The following is an 18,151-nucleotide window of genomic DNA, read 5'->3' on the forward strand; positions in this document are numbered from 1 at the left end:
CCGCTTGGGGATAAAGTCCTATGGATAAAGTCCTATATAAAAGCGCCCTTTCCAAATATAAGTATCTTATTGTCTCCGCAAAGAGCGATTACTACACTTCCCAAATCAATCAGGCAAAAAACTCTGCAAGACAATTGTTCCAGGTAGTTAGTCAACTATCTAACCCCCCTACCCCGCGCCCTGCTGTTTCACAAGCCCTCTGTAACTCTGTTGCCGAGTTCTTTGAAGACAAGGTTACCTCTATTTTCTCAGCCTTCACTCACTCTGTTCCCACTACCACCACCAATCAACGTCACTCTATTAATACCCCTATCTTTTCGAATTTTGAAGCAACCACTGAGGAACAAATCAGACGTTTAATTTCCAGTACAAAATCAGGATCACCCTTAGATCCGTGTCCCCCTGCCACTCTCAATCTCATCCCAGAAGCCATCTCCCCTGCATTGACGAACATCTGCAATGCTATGTTCAGCAAGGGCTCATACCCCCCAGTGTGGGAGGAGGCTATCATTAAGCCACTACTAAAAAAAAACACATTTGATCCCCTCCTCCCAGCCAGCTATCGACTCATTGCTTGTCTCCCTTTCCCTGCAAAGATATTCGAGAAAACCATGAATATACAACTCTCTAAATGGGTGTATGACGTTACAACGCATACTTTTACCACGCATACCATTACAACGCGGTATTTACAACGAATACCGTTACAACGCATAGCGCTTAGAGGTGCTGGATAGTGGTAAGTATAATTTTATATTCCAACTCCAGTCCCCGTGGACACTAGGGGAGGTGTTGGATTTAAATTATACTTATTCCCTATCCTAGAGCGCCCCCCAGCGCAATGCGTTGTAATGGTATGAGTGGTAATGCCTGCGTTGTAGTGGTAGTGCGTTGTAAAAACTTCGTTGTAACAGTTGTATACCCTCTAAATTCATAGAAAACAACAACTTACTGGATGAAACCCAATTTGGGTTTAGACAGGGTCATGGAACCGAAACTGCCTTACTAAAAGCGGCAGACGAAATAAGGATGACATTAGATAGAGGTGGAGCGGCAGTATTAATACTGCTAGATCTCTCCGCAGCCTTTGACACGGTTGATCATGCCACCTTCATCGACCGTGTCTCAGCATTAGGCATTCACGACAAGGCCAAAGAGCTTCTCGCCTCCTTCTTAACTGACCGTTCACAGACAGTAAGAATGGGCCATTTCACCTCCCTTACCTTCACCCTTCCCTGCGGCACTGCAGGGATCCTCGCTAAGTCAGACGCTGTTTAACATTTATGTTGCGGACTTGGCGAGGGTGATAAAAACCTACGGTATCACCCTCACGACCTACGCCGACGACACAAAACTGGTGCTATCGGTGCACAACGATGGTGCAGCAGTTGCTGCCAACTTTCAAGAAGGAATGCTGGCAATCAGTTCCTGGATGTCATCAAATTGTCTCAAACTGAACTCTGACAAAACAGAGGAGATGACATTCGGGAAACTGGAACCTACTTGGTCCCTCCTATGGTGGCCATCGAAGATGGGAGCTCCACCAGTACCTGTCACTAAGGTTCGCAACCTTGGAGTCACGTTTGACAACAAAATGACCTTCCATCATCATGTCAACTCTGTGGTCTCCTCATCCTTTTTCATCCTGAGAAGGATCAAAAAGCTGTTACCCTATCTTCCCACTTCAGCTGGCAAAACCTTAATCAGCATGTTGGTTTTCTCTAAAACAGACTATTGCAATGCCCTTTTTCTGAACGCTCAGGAAAAAGTCCTTAACAGGCTGCAGCTAGTTCAGAATGCCTCAGCCAGAATCTTACTGGTCATCCCTAAGTTCTCTTCAATCTCCCCTTACATTCAACAACTGCACTGGCTCCCTGTCAAGAGCCGTACAAAGTTTAAAGCACTGTGCATCGCCTATAAATCCATCAATAACTTAGGACCACAGTTTCTCAAAGACGCCCTCTGCCCGCTTGAAAATTCAAGAACGCTTCGTTCCTCCTTTGCCCATCTGCTCAAAGTTCCACGAACTAAAAGAGCCAACTGGGGTGACAGATGCTTCACGATTTCTACAGCTAAACTCTGGAACACTCTCCCCCTTTACATCAAAACGGCTCCCACACTCTTCAGCTTTAGGAAGAAACTAAAAACCTGGCTTTTCTCACAGTAAATTTCTGCCACAGCATTATTCTGTATACTGAGCGCCGAGACACCTCCGGGTATTTGCGCGCTATAAAAATCGCAAGAAACATAAACAAACATAAACATAAACATTCTGGACGTGGAACAATCGCCTGATGTTGTGGGATTTGGTTCTACTCCGCACAAACCCACATTGGTCCGGGTGTACTAATGTTCAGGAGAATTTGGGTGTACCAGTCTGCCAAGAGCTTCCCGAGAATCTTGCAGTCTGCCGATAGCAGTGTGATTTGTAGGTAGGATGCCAGTCGCGTAGGTTCACGGTCTGGTTTTGGGAACTACACCATAATAGATTCATGGAGTGAGCCAGAGAGTTCTCCCTCATCTATTGCCACTCTGTACATTTCCTCGAGCATGGGTTCCAATTGCGTGGCAAATGTGGTGTACTATTCTACTGACATCTGTAGTGAGCCGCCGCCTTGTTGCACGCCAAGGAATGGATTGCCTGTTTCACATCTGACTAAGTAATTTGTGTCTAGAGCGGCACGATCTTCTGGGGAAATCCACAGCATAGTCAGTTGGGCTAAAAAACTTTCTATCTAGAAGCTGTGTAGACCTTAGTGTAATACGTACAAAAGAACTGCAGGATATCCACTTGTGTGTGGACCGTGATACCCGTGGGGTCAATTATTTCCGTGATTGGGCATGCAACTGTGTCCTGTTGGATGAGCCAGGCTTGTAATGCATCGGACCAGTCCCCCTTTCGGTGTGCTTTTGCTGCATACGCTTTAAAATTATATCTACTTAAGTCTGCTTATGCCTCTGCATATGTCATTTTAACCACCACAACTTGGATCGTGGACGCTGGACCAACGTGTGGCTAGGGTGGCGAGCTTGGTTTCTGTGGATAATAACTTGCGTTCTAAGGTCCCACAGATCCCTCTTATCTGCATAATACAAGCACCTTGGATAACCCCTTTAAAAGTGTCCCAGTCCAGCATCCTAGAGGAGGCAGAGTGAGTATTTTCTGCAAAGTAATTCAGGATGCTGTGTTTTTGTTCATGGCGGAATACTGGGACCTTAAGGCAGTCTTGTGGCAATCTCAATGTAGGAATTGGTGGCAGAGACGGGAACCACCTTATCGCCAATACATGGGCGTCATGGTCCAAAAGGACCCTTTCCACATAGTCCAGGTATTGGATTAGGGATATGACTGCCGGTGAGCATGGATAGCGGTCTAAGCGCACCTGTAGGGTATGTGGGATAGAGTGAAGAGAGTAAAGCTTTGTTGTTGGGTGTGGACTTCTCCAAGCCTCTGTGAGGGACCAGTGAGCAAACCCAAGCCCGGTATCTCTCCATCTATGCTCCCGCCAGGGAGGCTGGGGCAGTGGGGGTGTGTGATCTGTCCAGGGAGAGGCCTCATACACAGTTATAAACCCCTCCCAGGAGCCATTGTGAAGTTGTGAACTGGGCTAAAACTCCGGACTGTGTATCTCTTTCGCTCCGTATGCATTCCCCGGATGTTCAGTGTGAGGAAATTAGTGTCTGCTGTATGGGCCATGTTGAGGTATCGGTGATGGTGTAAGGGGGAGTACTAGCTGTGACTTGTATACATACCCACCCATAGTATGTGCGTGGTATGGGAAATTTGGGTAGAACTGAGGGGAAGGAAAGACAACTGTATCAGGATGTAATCCCAACGCTGGGGACCTACTGCAACAGGCATTACATCCAAATGAAGCATAGTGTGAGAAGTGTAGGGTTCAAAGGGGGCTGCACTCATGTGACTTCGGTTTCGGTGGTGCGTGTGGCCCATTGAACTATGTGCATTGCAGCGGGACTTGAGATGTATATCTGTCATGACATTTTATGTGTGTATGTGCTACTGGGGTTCTTGTGGCCTGTGTGAGGATGGATTAAATTGTGGTGTAGGCTAGTGACCATTTGGTGTCCATCATATGAAGGTGTCCGCTGTTTGAGGGGTCACCAATGGAGGGGTCACAGACTCTGCTCGTGAGGTCGTTGAGTCACTAGGGTCCTCTTCGGACATGAAGATATGTGGACCTCTTTCTTTGTCTGAGTCCATCGAAGTTGGACCCAGATCCGCGGCTGCCTCTAGGGCCTTCCGGCGCTCTGCTATGATTTGTTCGAGGCCGAGGAGTAGAGTACCCCTTGCATATTACGAGATCAGGATTTGTATCTCTGTTGTGAATTTTCTACCCTGCAATGTCTTCTGTTTTTCCAGGTAGGTGCTGGGTGTTGAATACTCTGCAGGTGGAGTTCCATCCAGTTATATGCCTACTTTGGGTCAGTGAAGAAGATTGTCTTTTACTTGTGCATCATCTTGAGGCGTGCTGGGATTAATAGTGAATATTGTATTCTTTTTTGGCGAAGAAGATGCTTTATCTCTAGGAAGTTGACCGTTGATGCTGCACCGCACGAGAGTAATCTGGGGAAATCATTACATGTTTGTCTTCCACATTTATGGGTCAGTTTTCTCTTGCTGCTGAGAAGGGCGTGAGTTCTGAGGCGGGCGTAAAAGATTTGAGCCATGTATCCACAAAGATGATGGGATTTGTCCCTTCCACTCCTCTGGTAGGTTTATTTATTTATTTAGGAGTTTGTAGAGGGAACAGCTACCTCCGACGGAGGTGTCCCGGTGCTAAAGACAGTATCTTGTGAGGTTCAGAGGTAATCAGGAGAGAGAGGAAGGGTTAGATCAGGGAGAAGAGCCAGGTCTTTAGTTTTTTCCGAAACAAAGGCTCAGAAGTTAGGAATCTTAGTTCTGTTGGAAGGTTATTCCATAATCTGGAGGTGGTTACTGCAAAGGCCCTTCCTCCTGTTCGCGTAAGGCGAAAGCGGGGACAGATCATAAGGCGGAGATGGTTAGATCTGAGGTTTCGGGGTGCTTATGAGATCTTCAGTCTATGTCTCAGGTAGGCAGGGCCTCGACCATTAAGAGCTCTAAAAGCAAGGGTCAGGGCTTTGAACTGAATCCGTAGTCTCACTGGGAGCCAGTGGAGTTTAATCAAATGGGGTGAGATGGAATGACGGTAGGGGATATTGCAGATCAGCCTGGCCGCTGAATTCTGTACTGTCTGCAGTTGGTGAATGAGATATGCCGGGGCTCCGACATACAGACTATTGGCGTAGTCCAGATGGGCAGTTATAAGAGCGTGGACTACCGTTTTGCGTGAGTCTGGTGGCAGGAAAGGGATGATTTTTCTAATCATACAGAGCTTTCCAAAACAAGACGCTGTGACTTCGTTAATTTGGGTCTTGCAGGAGAGGGCAGTATCAAATTGGAAGCCCAGATTGCGGGCAGGTTGGACAGGTACCGGGGGAGGGTCTAACTCGGCCGGCCACCAGAGGCTGGGAGAGATGGGGGATTTTTGGTTAAAAAATAGGACTTCCGTCTTATCTGTGTTAAGTTTTAAATTGTTAGTGGACATCCAGGAGGCGATGTTTACCATACAGAGGCGAAAGTTGTGTTGGGAGTTTTCAGAGTGGTCTTTGAAGGAGAACACGAGCTGAGTGTCGTCAGCGTAACAGGTCACTCTGACGCCCCATGATTCCACCACTTTTGCCAGAGGCTTCAGGTATACATTGAACAGGAGCGGGCTAAGGGCAGAACCTTGTGGTACCCCCCAGGTCAATGGTTTCTTGGTGGAATGGAAGGAGCCCAGGTTCACTTGTTGGAATCTGTTCGTGAGGAATGATTTGACCCAGGCAAGAGGAGTACCGCCAACTCCCACTTCTTGCAGGCAAATAAGTAGTGTTTCATGGGAGATGGTGTCGAATGCTGCGGATAGGTCGTGGAGGACCAGCATGGCCTCCTCTCCCCTATCCGTGCACTCGCGAATCGACTCAGATACTTCCAGTAGAGCTGACTCGGTACTGAAGTCCGGTCTGAATCCAGACTGGGAGTCGTGGACTAGCGAATTTTATTCTAAATAGTTGGATAGCTGTTCTTGTACTGCCTTCTCGAGGACTTTAGCTGGCTTGGGTAGCAGTGAGATAGGTCGGTAGTTACTCAAACAGGTTGGGTCGGCACCTGCTTTTTTTTGAATGGGGATTAGCAATGCGTGTTTCCAGATGGAAGGGACAGCACCTGAATGTAGGGAGGAGTTCCATATTTCAAGCAGGGGGTTGATAACTAGCGGGCAATCTCATTCAGGATCAGTGCCGAGGCTGGGTCCAGTGGAGAGCCAGATTTGCATTTTAAATATAGATTCAGGGCATACTCCTTGGTGGATGGTTTAAAAGCAGTAAATGCTGTGGTGCAGGTGGTGTCAGGATCTGAGATGGTATCTGTTCGATTTTGTGCGATTGTTGCCGTAATGCTGGAGATTTTTTCCGCGAAAAAGTCTGATAGGTCTTCACTAAGTGTTTGGGAGGGGGTGACCGGTGCGGTCAGAGTGGAGGGATTAGTGAACTCTTTAACGATGTTAAAGAGGGCTTTAGTGGAGTTTTTTGCGTTAGCAATGGTTTCTGCAAAGTATACACTCATGGTGTTACGTCTGTAAAGAGTCTTGGTTGCAGTGTCATAGGTCCGACGCCAAAGGCGCTGCAGTTTTTTACATTTGCTTCTGTTTTCCCTTAGTTCCAGGGTAAACCAGGGGGCTGATGGTTTTGATCTGCGGGAAGTAATGGTCTGTAAGGGTGCGACTTTCTCAATAGCGGTCATGAGGTCTTGGTTAAAGGTAAGAGCCGCTTCGTTGAGATCGACAGGTAGTGAGTCCAAGCTATTGATGTACGATTGCTCTAGGGTCGTACATGAGATCTTGTGCCATTTTCTGCCTTGTGTTCTTATGGCAGATTCCTTTTTAGGAGATTGGAATGAAGACACATTGAATGGAATCAAAAAATGGTCAGACCATGTCAGAGGTGTGGAAGGAAGGATTTTCAGCTTCGTGCAGTTGGAAAAAATCAGTTCAAGGGTGTGTCCCGCAACATGAGTGGGACCCCTTACACCTTGCGTCAGATTCATGCTTTGCATGGAGTCTAGGAGATGTGCGGCTCGACTGCAGCTACTTATATCTATGTGGTGGTTAAAGTCTCCTAGAACTGTAAAGTGAGGGTGTTTAAGAGACAGGTCTGCGGTAACTGCTAAGAGTTCAGAAATAGCAGACTGTGGGGAATTAGAGGGGTTATAGACCAGGATCCCTGAGAATATGGCTGTTGTAGTGTCCGAGACGGAGAAATATAGTGCCTCTATGGGCCCTATATTCGTGATTTTTCTCGACGTGATCGTCAGGTGGGTCTGTAGGATTACGACGATTCCGCCTCCCGTCTTGGAACCTTCGCGGCTCATACCTGTAAGGCGGTAGCCCGGAGGCAAGGCAAGGGAGATATTAGGGTTGGAGGAATCTTTAATCCAGGTCTCAGTCAGGAATAATAGGTTCCAGGACATGGAGGACAACAGTAGCCAAATGTCACTGGCGGGGCATGGTAAGGAGCGACAGTTCAATAATCCCATAGAATATGTTTTTATGGGTGTGGGGTAACTGACTGATAAATCATGGAGGCCATTTGTATGAGGGGAGAAGGAGAAAGGGCAGCAGTGACATTTAAACAGAGGAGGGCTAGTCAGAGAGAGGTTGCAGGGTGTAGAGGGAGTACAAGCTGTCTTTCCTAGATCTAATAGCTGTGATCTAGTCCATACCTGTCTCTGTGTGAGAAGGGAGCCGGCATCGTGGCTGGCCCTTGGCCCGGGACTGGCGCGGACGGGCGCAGACGGGCTTGCCTTAGGCGCATCTTCGGCACGCAGACGGCACGCCCGCTGCGCTCGTCCGCTGCGCGTCCCGAAGATGCACATGATTTATGGGAAGTGATGGAAGGCGAGGGGGGGTTTGGCCTCAGGAAAGGGGCGTGGCCTGAGGGTGCGCCGATAATGGCGGCAGTGAAGTTTGTTTATGCTCCCGCGGCAGTGCTAAGATCCGCTGCGCGGGCTTGAGCCTTGATTCAGTGTCCGGAATGGAGGATAGGTAAGTGAAGTTTAAAATACACAACACAAACAGTGACTCTCAAAGTTTTAAAAAATGATAAGTGGTTGTGCTCCCGGCTTCCGCCTCAGGAGATTCAGTCTTTGAGTGGCGCTTGCAATCAGCGTCCTTTAAGTAGTCAAGGCGGGGGGCGTGGCCTCAGGAAAGGGGCGTGGCCTGAGGGTGCGCCGATAATGGCGGCAGTGAAGTTTGTTTATGCTTTAGCACTCGGATGTTAATTTTATGGGAGCATTCTTCTAAGTCGTCTATTCTTTCTCCTAGTTGCGAGACTCAGGACTGGAAGTCTCGCAGGGTTTCCTGTTGTGCTTTGTCTGGTGGCTGCAGTTCTGAGATGGCTTTCTCCCTGTCACTGACTTTATCACTGATTTTTCGATGATCATCTCGCAAGATGCTAAGGTCTGTTGCAAGGGTTCCAAATTGCTCCTCCATTGCTGTCACTCTTGTATGTTCAATAACAGCCAGGACCTTGTTGAGCCTTCAGACATTGACTGGGTGGTCATGGTTTCCATGTGCTCCGGTCGTTTCTCCTTTGCTGGGGCGGGCCATGTATCAGGGTTGCTGTTTGCTGTGCTGCATTGAACTGCAGCCTCCGCATAGTTTGAGACAGATGAGTGTGGTGTGCCCCTCTTCTAAGTTGTGGGTTGAGTCCAGTTGCTGGCCAAGCTGGCTCTCCCCTTGTGGGGGGACATTTTCTTCGGCGTGGCTGCTCGTCCACTGATCCTCTGATCTCGTTTGGGCCTTCCACCGTCTCCCTCTTCAAACGAAGTGACTGTGTCTGTATCACTTCAGTGTCCAGATGGGGGGGTAGCGATAGCCCTTAGGGTCCAGCCCTCCACATGCCGGGTTCAAGGGGGGGGTTGCGATCCCTTCGTTTTGGGGGTTCTGCCTCCTTTCTGGCCCCAGTTGTCATCTGCTGGGGGGTTCAGGTCCTCTTGTCCCTCTCCCGGCACCTCAAGGCCAGGTGCCGAATCCCCAGTTCGTGGGGAGCGCTGCCGCCCTCTACCTAGGATCTCTCAGTTGTGGGACTCCTTTCCTCACCTCCCCGATTAGTCCCCTTGTGCGGTGGCTGGGACCGGGCCTCCAGGTGTACAATATGGGTCCCAGCCGCCCTCACCTTTCTCTACCTATGGCCAATGGTATCAGTTGTGGGTGAGGGGGCCTGTTTGACAGGTCTACTCCCTCCCGAGCCGGGAGCCTGCCAGCGTCACCTGTCTCTTCCTGGTAGGTCATCTCATAGGTTCCCGTCGGTCATCTGTCTCAGGTGCCTGTTCTCTACTCCTCCCTTTGGAGAGCATGTTTATATTAGGGACACTGGGACCTTCGTGGGGCCTTCTCCTCTTTTCCCTGCAACATGGGCTCTGTCTGCCAGTTACAACCCCCTGTATTCCAGCGCAGAGCCACCGGATCTGTGGGAGCCAGGTACGCCTTCAGCAGGTTTTCATCCCGCTCCTATGGTGGTTGGACCCCGCAGGCCTACCCCGCGGCTGCGTGACTTTGGCCCAAGAGAAATCGGAGTCACAGTGGAACTCCAGGGCCAGGCCTCTCGTAGTTCTCACCCAGTAGCAGTTCACAGACCAGGCCTCGTGGTATTCTGCGCCCGAGTGTCGCCGCACACCATTCGCCCTCACCGCAGCAGGCTTGGCTGTACCTGGGGTTTGCGTGTCTAGGTGTCCACTCCAGCGGGCTGCAGTCCTCCGCTCTCGGGGTGTTCTTTTCTCCCCTCCTCTGTGGTGTACCCTTCTTCAGGAGCCGTTCCGGTTTCCCCTCGCTCTCCCCACTAGGTTGCTCTTGATCGAGGGAGGGTTCGGGGGTGTCGGTCCTGTCTTCACCTCCACTGTTAGGTGCTGGACACCGCCATGTTGAGTGGCCATGAATGTTCTTGTTGCTACTGCATAATGTGGGCTCCCTCGCTTTCTGGAGCATGTGCAATGTCCGCTGATATCTTACTGATGCTTCACGTTGTGCATGGTAGTCTGAGATGCCCTACTGCTTCGGATTATTAGTGATTGTCGGGCGTACATTCAGCGCCTCAAGCCAACACATATGCCATCAGGGCAGGTTTGGCCACACCCCCTCATATTTGCATGCTTTAATGAGGATCATATTATGATCTCAGTAATTCTAAAGTTTTTAAATGAGTGGGCCCGGCAGCACTCCTGGAGCCTATCCGGGCACCCTGTGGGCATGTTCTATGAAAAAATGTTGTGGTGGGTTGCCATTAAAGATGTTCTGCAGCAGCCAATGCTGAACAAAACTCCCTGTTTGAGCCTACTCATCTTTCTCAGGGACATCTACATGTGCACATTATTTCAGCTGGATCGCCCTCCTGCATCTTCATTCCTACGTTATAGCTCCTTTATCTTCGTCATCATAACCCTGACCTGATTCTGCAGTTCCAACACTGAGGGTCTCATTGACAAGACTGATTCATTAATGGTGACCCTGTCAGCTAAATTCCTGAGGCCTAATCTTTCATGGTTATCTATCTTTGCTGTGTATTGACTTGATTTTTGTGGAGAAATACTGAGGTTCATAGAAGTGCATTGAAGATATTGGTTTCAACGATTATACCAGTTTACTGAATCACAAGTATATAGTGAGGGCAAAGTTCATAATTAGAGTCAGTTACACTGTTCTTATTAGGTCTCACCTGCAAAAGCGCAAGAGCTGCATGCGCTCTCGCTTGTGAGAGATATTATATATAAAAAGTTGTGCAGCCCTCCCATTACTTAACATTCGTTAGCTTCATCGTCATTCTTATTTGCTGCCTTCTAATTGGGCACTGTGTGCTGGCTTCATTTGCTTATCTTTCAGCTGGAGCACAGACCAAGTTCTGATTGCTTCAGCTTGTTTGCTGTCCTTCCGCTGATCGTGTTGTGATTGAGGTACTACCTTTATTTTTCTTCTCTCTGTCGTCCTCATTTAACCTCTTGCCATTCGTGGCTATGTTTTTCTATGCCACGCTCAATTTAGAGAAAATCAATTTTCTAGTTAAAATTGATGTTTACTGTGGCAACAGATATCTGTTTTTATTGGGACAGGAGATGTTTTCTGCTTAAAAAAGTTTTTTCACTAAGACATGGGCTTTGGTGCAATTGCTGTGTTAATGTGATAAATTTGTTTGCCAAATTGCATATTTTGTTTCCTTTTCAACCAAGGGAAGATTAACTGATTTGCTCAGAATCATAGGGGTGTTGTTCTGAGACCTAACAAGCATTGGCAAAGCCAATAGGTCTCACCTTTGAGACTTTTGACTCTGCCACTGCCTTTTATTCATGCTGTACAGAATGTGCATTGCCGACGTTGGCTATGATTCATAGCCATGTTATGTAGCTGCGAGGATGTTGTATAGCATGGCTAAAAAGAAAAAGAAAGAAAAAGGAGTACGATTCATCCAGCACTAATGCAATTTACAAAATAGTGCATTCGCTGTGTCCATGTCATTGCGCTTTTTAGGTCTCGACTAGCAGCGCGGAAGCGCAGCTTTAGAGACCTTTTGGAATCGCTCCAGGCTTTATTGGGAACTCGTGCATGTTTTGCACTGTTCCTAATGAGCCCTCATTCACGTTTGCCGATTGCCTTTCGGGAGCGAGCAGCAGTGCCATATGTTAGCAATTATCTGCTGGCTCCCGCAAGGTAAACGCTGTGCACCACAGGAAAGCCTTTGTCCACACAGCCGCTGGCTTTTAGTACCCCCCTGAATCGCTTCTAGGTGCTTTGCAGAGGGTGTGTAGGGCCCAAGTTGAAATCACCTCGCCCCTGTTCTGACAGTTGACTCATGGCAAAGTGCGCATGAAACTTTAACCCTGGGATTTGCTCACGGTCAAGCGATTTTGACCAAGTGGAGCAGCCGAGGGTAGAACCCAACGTGTGCTTGTTTAAGCTTCTGCAACATTGCAGTGGGACCAAAATCTGCACTGTTGGAGAAGTAATTTATTCTACTTCCTTAGCATGCACATGCTTAGACGGCTGTGAACAAGTAGCATTGCCAACAGTGTGCCGAAATGATCATAAGACCTGGGCTGTATGATTTTGGTGAGATAGAGAGGTGCACGCTTTAAAGCCCCCAGATAATTTAGGCGCTAGGCCGAATGTATTGCAAGTAGGCAGATGCCTGACTTTATATTCAAGCCACCAGCAATACCTGGTATGAACTTAACGTCCACTAAACAGACCCCGATGTCAGCGTTTCAGCGTTATTGTATTAGTGGCAAAGCTGGTGGCACTTTTTGACACTGAATCCCTTATCTTTGGCAGCTCCAACGATAGAGCTGAAAAGTAAGGCGCGATTAATATAGCTCGGTGGGTCAATGCGACTGTTGTATAGATTTACGAGCAAGCTCCAGACAGCCGTTTTCAAGTAGGCGCTGTCTTTCTGCCTTGAAGGACGATAAAACCAGTACTCCATCCACAGTGTTAAGTGACAGCAAAATGTGTGTGTGTGCACAGTAATATATAATAATAAGCAATGTATTATTGCATTTTTTTAATTGTCCATTGGAGAAATGATTATTTGTGGGCTCTGCATTTGGACCCTGTTTGACGTCAAAGCCTGTCTTCCATTTTTGTTTGTACCCTCTTTTCCTTGTTAGACTGTTGTAGAAAATACTAGTGGTCATACAGCAGCTTCCGTACGTACTTTATCTTGACTGGTATCCCCAGACGACAACCTACTCAAGGTGTAATAGAGGGGTTGGGGAATGGTCACATTTTAATTGCACCATTTGCTGTGGTAAGCCAGAAGTATGGCAGTTAACAGCAACAAGATGCTAGTACTGCTGCTTATTTGGAAACTTAAATGACCAGAAACAGAATGAATCTGTGCCTAGTAAACCAATATGGTTAGAACAAAACCATTTTATTTATTTTGGTTTCTTTGATAAATAAAATTGGTTTACTAGGCACAGTTTCATTCTGTTTCTGGTCGTTTAAGTTTCCAAATAAGCAGCAGTACTGGCATCTTGTTGTTGTTAATTGTTATAAGACTTGGCCTTGCTGCAGAATAGCCAGACACTCTCTTTGGTATTTCAGAAGTATGGCAGGGCAGCAGCTTGCTTAAAGATAAAGTGTTCGTATAAGGTGAAAACAAGAGCCATACATTTCCATTTTATTGGGGTGGGGTGAGGGAGGTTTGCACTCTTTTATGCAGCAGGCTGCACGTCGTGCTGACATGAGGAGAGACCCAGGTAAGGCCCAAAAATGTACTCCAGAATGTTGAGGGCAAAAATGCTGTGATGCAAGAGTGCTGTGGCCGAATTTACAGCCCCGAAACATTATGAAGGGAATTATGTAAGGGTAGCGTCGGTTGTATTGACTGCACACCTGGATACCTACTTGTGGAGTTAAGCATAGCAAGCACAGTGCATCTGTACGCACCTCTATATACCCTCTTTGGCATTGTTTGGTTCTCGATATTTCACCCACGGTAATCTGGTCTTATTGAATTGTGTGTTGTCTGTGATGGCCATGATGCACAGAGCCTGGTGCAGTGAACTGTGCAGTGGCATTGCACGCCATGGACGAAAAAGTGCACCACAGTGGTGGTTCTGTTCCGAACAGCATTTTTAATGTTCATGGTCCTGCAGCTTTCGGTGCCTGTGCTCAGTTTATTGACACTCCTTATGTGGAGGTCATTCTCTCTGTCCTGCTGTCATGGGTAGCAGTGATGTTTCACTGCTGGACTTGCTGTAATACACGGCCGTGGTCTCTGTCGTTATGAGACATTCTGGTCTCAGGTATGAGCCGCTTGAGTTGGAGAAACCCAAGACTCTCCTGGGATGGCCCTAGTCATGGAAGACCAAGTACCAAGTACCAAAAAGTATTGGCATAGCCAATAGGTCTCGCCGTTGTGACCTTATAAGTGTTTGGTTTTCAGCCGCGGCCGGTAGTGGGATTACCTGCCAGGCGGTGATGTGAGGAGGGGGAGGGGCAGAGTGGGGGGTAGTAATGTATGGATTACGGAGCTATACAGGTTAGTAAACATATAAATAAATCAAACGAATTTCGTTGCGTGCACTGCATCACCAAATGTGATGAGTACGTGCAACGAAATTCGTTTGATTTATTTATATGTTTACTTACCTGTAAAGCTCCGTAATCCATACATTAGTACCCCCCACCCTGGCCCTCCCCCTCCCCACATCACTGCCCGATAGGTACTCCCACTACCGGCCGCGACTGTTGGTTTTCCAGCACAATATCCTTGGTGCAACAACATCAAGTGTTGCAAGGTTACAAACTTATAAGGTCCTAAAGGCTAGACCTATTGGCTATGCCAATGCTTGTTTAAATTAGTGTTATCCACACTGATAAGCATCCACACCGATGTACAATATAGGTGAGACCAATTGGCTTTGCAAATTCTTGTTTTGTTTCTGTCCATCAGATTGGTAGGAACGTTGTTCTGCTTTTCTGTGAGGAGACTGCAATATTTAGAATTCAGAGTCCGAATTGTGCTTTGGAATTGTGTAGTATAATGTAATTGCATTAGTAAGTAGTCTGACCTTTTTGGGGTTTTATATTATTTAATATTGTTATTATTCCGAAATTCCTTTTAGGAAGAAACAGTGAAAACACTTATGAAATTATCCTCACTGGGTCATTATGCTGTATTAGGTCAAGAATGAACTCCTTGTCTGACGATGATCTGATTCCTGTGAGACAGTCCAGTGCTGGATAGTTGAAAATCCAAATCCTGAAGTCCAATTTCTCCCCTCTTGACTCCATTTCTCTTTAGTCATATGAGATACGCAGTGCTATGCATACCAGGGCCCGATCGCAGTCAGCCAGCGGCTACAGGCCTGCACCAACCTGAGTGTCAGCGTTCTGTAATCAGTGCTTAATTTGTAAAATTTGAAGTGCAGGTGCTCAAATGTTTGTCGGAGGCCACGCCCACGTTTCTCTGGCTCCACCCACTTACTATATTGGCTCCACCCACATCGGCAACTGACACTGCTAAACGTCAGATGTAATATATACAAATAGCAAGTAACAAAAGGATCTCTCTGACAGAAGCAGTAACACGTGTCACTGACCTACTTTACATGATTGCATGCACTTTTTGATCAGCATGGTAAACGTTCTTTGCAGCAGGTATAGTAACCATCTGACATCTGTACTACCTTACAAGCAGTCACAACTTCCCCTAGACAAAACTCCTGTCTCTCTCTATGAAGACGATTAATCACCAGTTATCTTGATATTAGAATGTATGCCTGAATATTACTGGAGGCCAGGAAGGAACTCGGCAGCAGGTGCTTTTAAAAATAGAATATACTGGCTGTGCTGGGGCCTGGGTCCACCCGGCCCAGTCTGCCCAAGGTCACACGGTTTTGGTCAAAGGCACAAGTGAGAATAAAAAACACAGCATTTCATGTCTGGCGCCAAACGTTTAACTAGTGAGATAGTGCCTCTCAGTAACAAGGGACACTTTCACCGCGTGCTCCTGCACAAGCGCCTGTATGGCACTGCACACTTCTAAGCGGTGTTTACAACTCCTATCACCTCTCATCGACCCCTGTTTGTCCTCTTCACTTCACCTGCCAGGAAGAAAGGGCAGCGTAGTGAGCGTCAGCTGCGAGGATCAGCGCTTTAACCGACAGGTTACAGGATGGCAGGAGTGCCTTTCATCTTTCTGGCGTCGATAAAATAAATAGCGTCCAGACCCAGTAAGCTGAAGGTAGCACTTATTTACAGAACCACAACGCAGCACGATTGGTGACTACTTGACAGGCTTTTGAACTAAGAGCACTTAATTCTAGTCCTTGCATGTACACTGGGTTACACTGTGATCTTGACCATATTGCCCCCCCCCCCACCGTATCAATTCAATACAGCTGCGAAAGAATGCAGCGCCAAACAAAAAATACCTAAATATGGATAAATGCCCTTTATAATTGCTTCAAATTTTGTTTCACCATATTTATTACAAATAAAGGGGACCGCTAGCCGATTTTCTAGGAAATGAGTGCATTTCTTCCTGTGAGAACAAGAGGCGTGCTTTTCAATGGTACAGCAGCTGCAGTGGCACCGGGACCCAGAGGTCTGAGGGGACTTGTGCACTCCTATTATGGCTGCATTCAGTACCTAACCAAGGGACTGGGGGGGAGGGGTTATTTGGCTTAACTGCACTATGGCTCTGCGATCTTTGCTTCGCCACTGGCGTGAGCCACCTTTGTTGAATCTGTGCTGGGGGAGGGGTGAAGACTGATGAGAGTAAGACGCGGTTGCTACAGAAAAACATACTTGTAAGCAACGGACAGGAAAAACTGCAAGGCGTCTGCAAAAGCGAAGGCATAAGGTGCTTCTGGGAGGGGGGAAAAGGTCGAGGCGGAAGCAAGAAAGAGGTGAAAACAAAGACGACAAGGTGTGAAGGAAAATGTTTTGTCAACAGAAAAGTAGGCCTAAGAAGAGCAAAGGAATGAGTACCTTTGTGACAGGTCACAGATGTTATAAGACATGAATTATTTCCAAATGTAATTAACCAGGACATTGCAGGTCGGCACAAACACCTGTATGTTTATAAAGGACAGACTGCAGGTTATGGTCACCAAAAAATCCTATGCGGCTTGGGGTAAAGCTCTGTGGGTATGCTCGCTGATGTCAAGTTGCAGAGACAACACAGCTTTACAATATAGATATCTCGAGATCAATACATTCAGTCCCATGAGCAGGTCAGGTGGGGGCCCTGGGGTGAATCGTGATGTGATCTGATCTCATGTGTGCCTTGTTGACGCACACACACACTGGAATGCATGCATTGCTGATTGGCTGCCCAACTGGTTGGTGTTCATGTTTGTACTTACTCAGTTCTCTTCTCTGTGCGACGTGTGCGTACTGGCTGCTGCCTGCTTGCAGTTTCGGGGACTCAGGGGACACAGGACTCGAGGACAGCCGACAGGCAGCTCAGGCCCAGCTCTCTGCCACTTCGTGGTCGTCGTGGTGCCGGGGGGGGGGGCGCCTTCGTTCGTCGTTGTCGGCCGTGGCATGGGGGCGGGGGGGGCACCTGCTGATGTGACTGCGCACTTGCGCAGGTTATGCTGGGGCGTGGCAACTGGCAGTGTGGCAGTCTGCCTGAGCCAAGAAGTGAAATCTGCGGCTGCGCGCGCTACCACGCGCGCACACACAGTACAGCCCCTGCCTCAGTTGACTACCCCCTCCCCCACCCAACTGCCCCCACCATTCAGAATGAACGCAGCCCCAGCCCGCTCGCCCACCCACTCAAACCGAAACTAACAACATCGGCGCCACCAGTACTGGGCGCCAAAACGAAACAGCTGCCAGTACCTGTAATCGAAACTGAACGGCCGTGCACTGCTGCTGGCCAGTACAACAGTATATTAGTCTGCGCAAATGATTTTATATTATTCTCTCTCTAATTAATCATTCTTGGCCTGGGCGGGCCGGCCGGGCTACGCTACCATGTCCTGGCTGCTGGCTAGATCAGTTGACATCAACAAGAATGTGCGCCGGGCGGGCCGCCCGGGCCGGGGGACGGGACAGCCAGGCACACTCGCAAATAAAAAATTACAACATACATGATTGATTGCATTTGCAGTCTTGCGCGCGGGCGGGAATCGGAGCTTTGCAGTTGAGACAGAGACTCTAGTCTGGCACATGAGCAGCAGTTTGAACGAACGCGAACACAGTCACACACACCACGAACAGCCGCCGGCCGGGCCTGTAGCTGCAGAAGCTGCTGCTGATGAATATATTTACTTAACTTTTTACTGCAGAAATCATTTAAGGAGATGGGAAGCGTAGCCCCGGCCCTGACATTTAAGTGCCGGTGCTAAGCACCGGAAAGCACCGGCACAAATTAAGTACTGTCTGTAATAGGACATTATACACTTTCTTGTACCCTCACCATTCACCATTGACGGGGCCAAAGGGGGAGGGGATAAGAGGCCTTAAAGCTGTGCTCCCATACATGGTTGGCAAATACATCCTGGAATCTCTGGGGAGGCCGAGCTGCTGGCTTTTCCCTGCGTCAAGCATTACTTTTGGTAACT

General features: G+C 48.0%; 1 protein-coding gene across 1 annotated transcript in view; it reads right to left on the reverse strand.

Annotated features, from left to right (window-relative positions):
- The window catches only part of STPG2 (sperm tail PG-rich repeat containing 2), a 2,754,965-nt gene that overhangs the window by 2,691,746 nt on the left and 45,068 nt on the right, over positions 1-18,151 (reverse strand). The window lies entirely within an intron of this gene.

Source organism: Lissotriton vulgaris, chromosome 3_1 (assembly GCF_964263255.1).
Source record: "Lissotriton vulgaris chromosome 3_1, aLisVul1.2, whole genome shotgun sequence".
Lineage (NCBI taxonomy): Eukaryota > Metazoa > Chordata > Amphibia > Caudata > Salamandridae > Lissotriton > Lissotriton vulgaris.